Source organism: Tupaia chinensis, unplaced genomic scaffold (assembly GCF_000334495.1).
Source record: "Tupaia chinensis unplaced genomic scaffold, TupChi_1.0 Scaffold000101_1, whole genome shotgun sequence".
NCBI classification, from domain to species: Eukaryota; Metazoa; Chordata; class Mammalia; order Scandentia; family Tupaiidae; genus Tupaia; species Tupaia belangeri.
Window position 1 is genome coordinate 3,421,461 of NW_006159565.1, and position 9,414 is coordinate 3,430,874.

At 47.2% G+C, this 9,414-nt stretch overlaps 1 pseudogene; it reads right to left on the reverse strand.

Moving 5' to 3' along the window:
* Positions 1-327: 327 nt before the first annotated feature.
* Positions 328-9,414, reverse strand: part of LOC114006934 (28S ribosomal protein S15, mitochondrial pseudogene) — a 41,933-nt pseudogene continuing 32,846 nt past the window's right edge.

Genomic DNA, 9,414 nt, shown 5'->3' on the forward strand with positions numbered 1-9,414 from the left:
TTTTCCTTCACTCGCTTTCCCTGTTCCTCTTCCTGGAACCACCTCCCAAATAAACGGCCTGCACACAAACCCTTGTCTCAGGCCTCGTCTCTAGATAAACCCAAGCTCAGATGCTGTGAGAGTAGAGAGGATTAAGTATGAAGAAACTTCAAAAAGTTTGTGGCGAAAGTAGACTTAAAGTACAAGGTTATTCTGGTGCAAAAGAAAAAAAAAGAAAAGAAAAGAAAAATTGAATTCATGTATAGCTATTTCAATAATAAGCATTTTGTGAATGTTTTGAAAACTCTCCGAAGAAGAGAAGAAGGGGTAGTTCCTACATGGATGGACCTAATGGCGAGTTAATCCCTGAAAAGTGCCATTGAATTTAACCAGGAAGAGGCTACGGTTGTGTGGTGAGGGTGGAGGCAGCCTCAGGGCTGGGGCCTGAATGCAGACCAAGGAGGTGAAACTGGAGCCCTGATCTGAGAGGTTCAGGGGAGGGCAAGAGAGGGCCCCTTTGCTATTCCACTGCGCCTTCAGCACTCTGCTCCAGTTCCCATCACACGCTGCCCCTGCCTGCATGGGGGTCTCTAGCCTCTTGGGACCTGGTGTTGCTTTGGAAGTATTTTTCCTGGAGTTTTCCATAGTGGCCTCCATCTCCTGGCGGCTGTGTCTCTGCTCTCTCAGTGGGTGGAACCACAGCCCAGGCTTGGGGATGGTTGGAGATGTTGGCTGTCTTTCCAGGCTGCCCCAGACATCCGCCCTGCTGCCCTCTGCCCCACCCCTGTCACTGGTGGTGATGTAAGTGGCAAGCTGATGGTGGACAGAGGCAGAGATAAACTCACCTCTTTGTCCAAGGTCAGCCAGGAAGCCTGTGGGGCCCGTCAGTCGGGACTCAGAATACAGGTCTCCCAGACTAAGCCCCAGTGTGGACTAAGCCCCAGTGTGGCCTAAGCCCACGTGCTTCCAGAGGAGGAGGAGAAGGAGGAGGAAGGTCTCATTCCTTGCTGTCTCATTCCTTGCAGGACTCTCACTTGTGGACGTGGGCAGCACCCTGGGGCCACCTATATGGGACCAGGCAGCTGGTCTGTTCGGAAAGGGCGGGGAATGTCTGCAGGCGAGGCCTGGGCCTGCTGGGAAGAGAGTCCCAGGTCCCATGAGTCAGCTGAGAGGGCTGGTTCACTCGTCATCCGATGCACACCCCACATCTCAGTGAGGGTGGAGGGAGATGGGAGGAGGCCTTCCCCCTTCAGGAGCTGAATGCCAACCTGGAGCACAGGCCTACTGAGCTGAGAAGTGTGTGTGTGTGTGTGTGTGTGTGTGTGTGTGTGTGAGAGAGAGAGAGAGAGAGACAGAGAGAGACAGATACCTTCATAACAAGTTAGGGGGAAAATTACATTTTCGCAAATGTGGGGAAACTAGAACACAGATGCATCAAGGTGTGGAAGATAAAATTGACTACAAATTTGAAAACTACATGAGATTTTTACAGAAAATTCTAAGCTGCTGAGATCCCAGGTCTCTGGGGTTTATGAATTAGCTCTTCTCTGCCACTAGAAAAATTCAGCAAAACCGTTTGAGAAGTATCCATCTAGTTTAGTGATGTGCTGGTAAATATTTAACAACTAACTCCCACAAAGAAACAAAGAAATGAAACCAAGCTTGATGTGTGGACTTTGCCAATTTCCATGGTGTAAATGTTCCCATAGGGCCAGTTCCCGCCTACGAATGTGACTTGCTAAACATGGAGTTGGGAGGAGGTGCACGACCTGCTCTCACAGGCCCATGTGAGCTGGCTACAGCTTACACTGACTGTGGCTCGACCTCCTCCTTTCATAGTGAGAACAGAGGCACAGAGGAAGAAAACCCCAAGGTCACATGGGAAACGACTAGCAAAGTGGGGTTCCTAACCAGATGCTCTACCTTTTATTCCACACCATCATTTATTATTTATTTTATTTGCCCTGCCCTAGAATAAATAAGGCTTAATTTAACCTCAGAGTTTTCCTTTTATATTTTAAAATTGTGTATGCCCACATGTGTGCACCCACATTAGTGTGTGTGTATGTGTGTGTATGTTCATACCCTTTTTAGCCTTTCATTAAATTTTTTTTTAATTACCAAAAGACACACATGCTCGCCAGAGACAGAGAGACAGGGAGGGAGAGGAAGAAAGCATCCCTACTGGGACAAGGTCACGTCATAATCCCTCCTCCATTTCTCCATCCTGTTGGGATTTGGGGTACCAAGCACACATGTTCAGCATGTTTTTCTTCCTCTTTCTCTCTCTGCGTGTTTTAAGAATGGATCTACATTTACTTTATGCCATAAGCTCCTGTTTCTTTTGTTTCTTATGGGCCGTCTTTTTCTTCTGTGCAGCCTCCTCTCTGGTTTTGGAACGACTTGCTCCATTTCAGTGGAGACCGTCTTGGTGTGGCAGGGGAGCTGAGGTGTGAGTGAGGCCGACTGCACACTCTGTGTATATGACGGCACAGCTCTGGTGCTTTGTTCACCCGAACATGCTCAACGGCCTGGAACCCTCCATCCAAACCCTAGGTTCAGCATTACTCTCTGCATTTGTAGACATGTGAAGCAAACATTCAGCACTCCTTTTGAGCCAGTAGCCAGCCCCACTGTTTGGCCTGGCCACACCTACCAGCTCCACTGTTGTAACGACTAAAGGGTACACATTGATTTTTGCAAAGTGACATCGTTCAGATACCTGGTGCTTTCTGAATATGCATACCTTTGCTGGCTTGGCCAGTTTCATGAGTGTTCTTACAGTGAACACGAAGATCTGAACCTCTTGATTTGCATGATTTTGTGGGGTTCTCTGGGTCAAGAGAATAGCGAGCCATTTCTAAGAGTCATTGCAGGCCACTTATGAGAAGAGTGAGCATGGTTTTCCACCCACAAGGGCAGGAATCATGGAATCGGGCTCCCTAAGCCCCTGCATTAAGAGGCTGCCCTCCATGAGATTTTTGAAGCCCCCTTATGTTCTTTGATTTGCCAGACATTTATTAAGCACCTACTACGTGCCGCATACCACTCTGGCACCTGCCCCCCAAAGGGTAGTTAGCTCCCGCTGCTCTGGAAAGCAATGCATGTCGTTTCTTTCTGTGGCTGTGTGTGGTTTGGATTTGCACTGCCAGGTTTAGGAGCAGGTAGGACAAGCAGAGGTGGCAGATCTGGGGTGCAGGGAGCAACCACGGGCTGCAGAGAAGCCTCGGGCTGGTTACCTAGTGTTCCAATTATCTATTGCTCTGTAGCAAATCATCCCTGCAGCCTGGTGGCTTAAAACACAGGACTTCATTATTTTATTTATTTTTAATATTATCTCTTGCTGTTCTGGAAAATATTATCTGCCACGCAGAGCCTACTGAGTTTCAGTTTCTCCATAGAATTATTAATGAGGATTAAAAGAGTGAAAATTCAAATTTTAAAAAGTGAGCGCAAACAAGAGCTGATGGCCTGACGTGCAGAAGGGCCCCAGGGTAGCCCTCCCCTTTCGTACCCTTCACACTCCAAGGCTGCAATCTTGTGTTTGATTATTTTTCTCTTCAAAGGTCTATTGTTTATTTCTTTCTTCCATGGGAGAGGGAGGCAGAAAGAGAGAGAGAGAGAGAGAGAGGCACCTTCAACAAGATCTTCACATTGTGACTCACCCTGGCCTCAGCCAGCCAGGGTCACGGGCACACACACTCAACACGCACAAGGACCAAAGACAGGAGAACGTTCAGTCAGAAAAGCGCTTGCACATTCATGTTTATTGTGGCATTATTCACATTTGCTAAGACATGGACTCAACCCAAATGTCCACGAACAGGTGGATGGATTAAAAAAGTGTGGCACATATACTCTATGGAATACTATTCACCCATAAAAAACAACAAGACCCTGGCATACGATAGAAAGTGGTTAAATATGGAAGATTTATTGCTGAGTGAAGCAAGCCAGGCTATAAAAGAAAAATATTGTATGTCTCCCCTTAATATATGCCGACTCTACGGTAGAGACTGAAAGACTGGAGGACATAAAAGCATTGAAAATGGTTATGGACACTGGAGACAGTGTGGAAGGAGGTGGGAGAGGGGACGAGTATAGGGAAGGAAATTAGGGGGAAAATAGAGAGGTAAAGATATTTGTGGGACACAGTAATAGTTTATTATCTGTTGATGATAGCATGTATAGTATTCTCAACTATACTAGTTGGAGGTGTATTTCATGTTGGGTAAATTCTCTTTGCAAGTCAAATGATGTATAGCTATTGAATGTATAAAAATAATAATAAAATTAAAAAAATACCTACATGCACAAGGAGACCTGAACCTGGGACCATCTCATACGGTCTCAGCATCACAGAGTATTGAATTGCTGCTGCACTAGTAATTCAGCCTTGTTTTTTGTTTTTTAATTGTTCATAAAGACCTTAGAATTAAAATCTTTTTCACAGGGCCAGCAGGTGGCGTGGTGGTTAAGATTCTGGACTCCCACCTGGCCATCTCCATGGTTCGAGTCCCAGACCTGGAGGCTTGCTTTTTCTCTCTGTGCGTGTGTGTCTCTGGTGAGTGTGCATGCCCTATAGCAAGTTAAAAACTAATAATAATTCAGAGGCAGCAAGTGGCATAGCAGTTACATTGCTGGACTCCCACATGGTCAACCATGGTTCAAGTCCTGGACCTGATAGCATGTCAGGCATGTGTGTGTGAATGCCCAATATCCCGGGAGGAGAATGGAGAAGGGATTGTAGCAAGGCCATCACCCCTGTGTGTGTGTGTGTGGGGGGGGAGATATGATTTCTCATTTTCCATCTCACTGTCTCTGTCTCTGTCTCTCTCCAGCAAGGACATGTGCCCTAAGGCAAAAACCTCTAAAAAAATAATGTTGATGATAAATAAAAGTAAATAATTCTTTAAATTTTTAAAAATAAATAAAATATTTTTCAGGCAGTGATCTCCAAGCTTTTATTTTTAATTGGAGGATGGGTACACGCTACAGAGAGAGATGGAGAGACAGATAGAGACAGAGAGAGAGGAAGAAAATACTTGCCAATAGGGCTGGGATTCAAATCCCAGTCAGCCACGTGTGCAGCCATATATGCATATGCATGAGAGTGCATATGCTCTAGGGGCATTCTGCCTGTCCTTGACCTTCGTGCAGAGAGAACCATAGGGCACGTGCTTCCTCTGCTGACGTGAGGTCTCTGAGGTTCTTCCCGCTGCCATGTGTCCTGGTCATTTATCATTTTTCCTGTTGCGTTGTGTTCCATTGTGCGAGCATACCCATGTCGTTAGCATATCCTGCTTAAGAGCATCAAGCTATTCCAGTGGGGCTGTCGTGAACAGTGCTGCTTTGAATGGTCTTGTGGGGTCTTCAGATGCCCCGGTGCAGCACACGCATGCATTTCTGTTCCGTGTACACCCAAGAACAGGAGTTCCAGGTATCATTTGTAAGAAGTCCTCTTCCCCCTTACCCTCATTCTTGGATAAATAGGGAAGGTTTTGGGGGTAGAGCCGGGTGGTTAGCGGGGCTCAGGGCTGACCCCAAGTCCAGAGGCAGTCCCTGACCACAGGTGGACGCAGGCAGACGCCGAAATAGAAACCACACGCTCCTGTTCTTTCAAGGTTTCTATCTTCCTTCTGGCTTTTTCTTTCTTCTGTCTGTGTGTGATGGTCTTGAAAGAGGCTATTACAGGAGAAATGACAAAAAGCAAAGTCTGCTGTTTCTGATTCATAAAGTGGTTTTTCCAGGAATGATTCTACTGAAAACCACCTAAGCCATCGTTGCTCATAGAGGTTTGTGGCTATTTGGGTTCAGGGACATTAATAGCAGAAATAGGAAAAGAGCTTCTTCCATCAAAGAAATCCAGGGAACACCCAGCTAAGCCAAGTGAGGTGGGTGTTCTCACTCAGGACTTCTCGGCACCCCAGTGTTGCCCTAAGAGGCTCCTTTCTCAGAATCCCTACGCAGTCTCCCAAAGCCCCCTCTCTCGGTGAGCACTTCGTGGCATGAGTGGTTTGAAGAACCCTCTCTGGGAAGGTCCGTGAAAAGGGGTACTTAGGAGGATGCAGTTTTGGAACATTTATTCCTTTTTTCTCCAGGGTGTATGTGCTCAGCAGAGAGAGACAGATAAAGACAGAGTGAGGGAAAGTGAGAAATCCCCCCCGGGGATGGCTACGCCACAGTCTTTTCTCCTTCAGTCTCCTCTGGGGATTTGAGGGATGCATGTGCACATACTGGGCATGCTTTTCAAGCTGCTGGGTCTGGGACTCCAGTCACGAGAGGTCAGCCATGTGGGGTCCAGCCACCTTAACCACCACACTACTGGCTGGCTCCAGAACATTTATTCTTGTTTTGATTCCTTTGGCCTCCTTCCTCCAGAGCCCAAGGCGAGACTGTGCCTGGCAGGGCGTCTCTCTCTCTCTCTCTCTCACTCTTCAGATCTCCTGAGTAGACATTCTAGCCCTGAGCCCCCTCTTGCTTTTGACTCCACCTGATACTGAGCACTTGCTGACTTGTCCAAGTTCATATAAAACTGGGCCTTTGGGGAGCTCCCAGGAGCTCCAGGGCACCTAGGCCCTCTACAAATGGCAGATGTTTCCCATCCCCAAGAACTTCCTTCTGGAGCCCTGTGGGAGTTTGCACCTGCTGGTCTGTCTGCTTCTTCCCCCAAATCCTTCACAGCCCACTGCCTCATCTCCTAAGACTCGACATTCTCCACAAAGAGTTTCCTGGCTGCCCAAAGTCAACCCCGCCCGGCTCCACCACTTCCTATCCCCTTCTTCTGCTGTTTCTCCCTCTTTAACCCTTCTTTTGACATCCTTCCTTCCTTTCTTCCTTTATTTATTTAGATTTCTGCTATAGGGCACATATGCTCACCAGAAAGACAGAGAGATGGAAAGCAAGAAATCACCCCACCCCAGAGAATGGCCATGCCACAATCTCTTCTCCTCCATTCTCCTCTCAGGATTTTGGACACACATGCACACATGCCCAGCGTGAGTTTCAGGCTGCCAAGTTTGGGACTCAAACTGCAGTTGACCATGTGGGAGTCCAGAGCCTGAATCACTACACCACCTGGTCCCCATCCGTTAAAAATTACTATTTATTTATGATAGAGTGCATGCACATACATATGAGAGAGAGAGAGATGAACACCCTCCACAGAATCTGATCACACCGTAATCACCTTTCTCCAGTCCTCCAGCCCATGGATTTTGGGTGATCGTGCATGTGCCCAGTGTGTTTTTCTCTGAACGAGCCAAGGATTCGAACTGCAGTCACCTTGGGAGATTCGTCTTCTGAACGGTGCATTTTCTGCTGTGCCAAGCAGCCAACATCCTGCACATTCTACCTATTTAACCTCTGGGTTTGCTGTTCCCTTCCTCTTTCCCAGCTGAAAGTCAGTCCCATCGGGGTAGAAAATCTTACCTGTCTTCTTCTGCTGTAGCCTCGGAGTCTAGGACACTACCTGGCATATGTGTCCCGAAAAAGGTGTGTCTACTGTGTTTATGTGAGAGCTCTTTCTCCTAGTTTTTGTTGCTTCTGTCTAGAAGACGTAGAGCTGGAAGTCTGGTTTAGAGAGGTGAGGACCACAGATGGGGCCCACACTCACCTAATCCTTCTTATTAACATGGAATAGTGGGACATATCCGTGGGGGTGCAATGTGACTTTTCATTATATTCGGGGGTACAGTGTGTACTTATCACCTCAGGGTGATGAAGTACACCCGGCATCTCAGCCATTCCTAGTTCCCTTGTGCTGGAAACATTCGGTATCTTCTTGATTATTATTATTATTTTATACATTCGGTCTCATATAGATCATTTAGCATTCAGTATCTTCTTTTTTGAGTTATGCGGTAAATTGTTAGTGATAGCCTCGCTGCCGTATTGTATGACACTAGGAATAGTTTTTCTTGTCCCCCTGCAATTTCATTTCCATTCTCCTCGCATCCTTCCCAGCCTACAGCAGCCATTCGTGGTCTCTCTACTCGTACGAGGCCATTTAAAACATTTCCGTAGATGGCGGAGTACACACATAAGCCAGGCACACTCTTCCTGTGCCTGGCTTATTTCACTTCACGTGATGTCACTTCCCGTCCTCCAGGTTCACCATTTAACCTCACATGATGGAGTTTTTGTTTGTTCATGTTTTTGTTTGAAATGACTGAATAGTATTCCTGTGTGTGTGTGTGTGTGTGGGTGTATTCTCTTCATCCATTTGTTGATTGATGGACACTTAGGTCACTCCCATGCCTTGGTTATTGTGAACGATGCAGCAGTTAGGGTGCAGGGATCTTTCCCTCAGGATTTCCTTGGCTTTGGAATGCACCCAACAGTGGGATTACTGGATGACACAGCAGGTCTAGTCTTAGTTTTCAAGGAACCTCCAGACCGTTTTCCACGAGGGCTGTATTGATTTCCGTTCCCGCCAACATACACCTTGTTCGAGAGAGGCCTGTGGAGGACATGCTCGGAGCTGGGATTGTGCACAGGATTCGAAACCCGTGAAGATGCACGCCGCCGTCGGCATGCTCATTGAGGGTACAGGGGTCCTCTTTCTGTCCTTTTATTGACGCTGCATTTAAAACGTGTATATATATGGACAGCAAAAGAAATAAAATATACCAACGACATTTTCTTTCTCATCTCAAACCCCTACATTCCACTTCTCCCCAGAGGTGACCCCTGGAGAGCTTCTTGTTTATCCTGCCCGAGGTATTTCATGCATTTATAAGCATTTTCTTCGTTTTTTCACAAGTGAGAGCGCACCACGCACGCTCTTCAGTATGTTGCTTTTCCCCTTAACAATATGTCTTAGAGGCACTTCCATCTCAGTGCATAAAGAGCTCCCTTTGAAAAGGCCACAGAGTATCCCATTAGGTGGATATAATGGGCTTAACCCGCCCATATCCATGGGCACGAAAATTGATTCCAGTTTGCCTGTTACGAGCAGTGATAATACACTCCGCAGACAGGCAGGAAGGAAGGAAGGAAGGAAAGGGAAGGAAGGGAGGAAAAGTGGGGGACAGAGAGTCATCCACCTACATGGGTTCAGGATTTATCTGACGAATATTTATTGGTGCATGTTTTATGTGCCAGGCCTGTCGTCAAACTCTGTGATGCTCTCATCCTTGAAGCCAATCAAACAATGAATCTCAAAGCCTGGCTGCTTTATCATCTTCAAAGAAATTCCTCACGGCTTCTCCTGGGGGGCGGGGAAGAGAGAAAGTAGAGAAGAAAGCTCTGTTTGGCTCTGAACTGGATGCCACAGCCCGGCCTTACGTGAGGCGCTCTCAACCGCAAGGGCAGTGGCAACGCTGACAAATACGCTGTTTGGCTCTGAACTGGATGCCACAGCCCGGCCTTACGTGAGGCGCTCTCAACCGCAAGGGCAGTGGCAACGCTGACAAATACGCGTTCGGGCAGCCC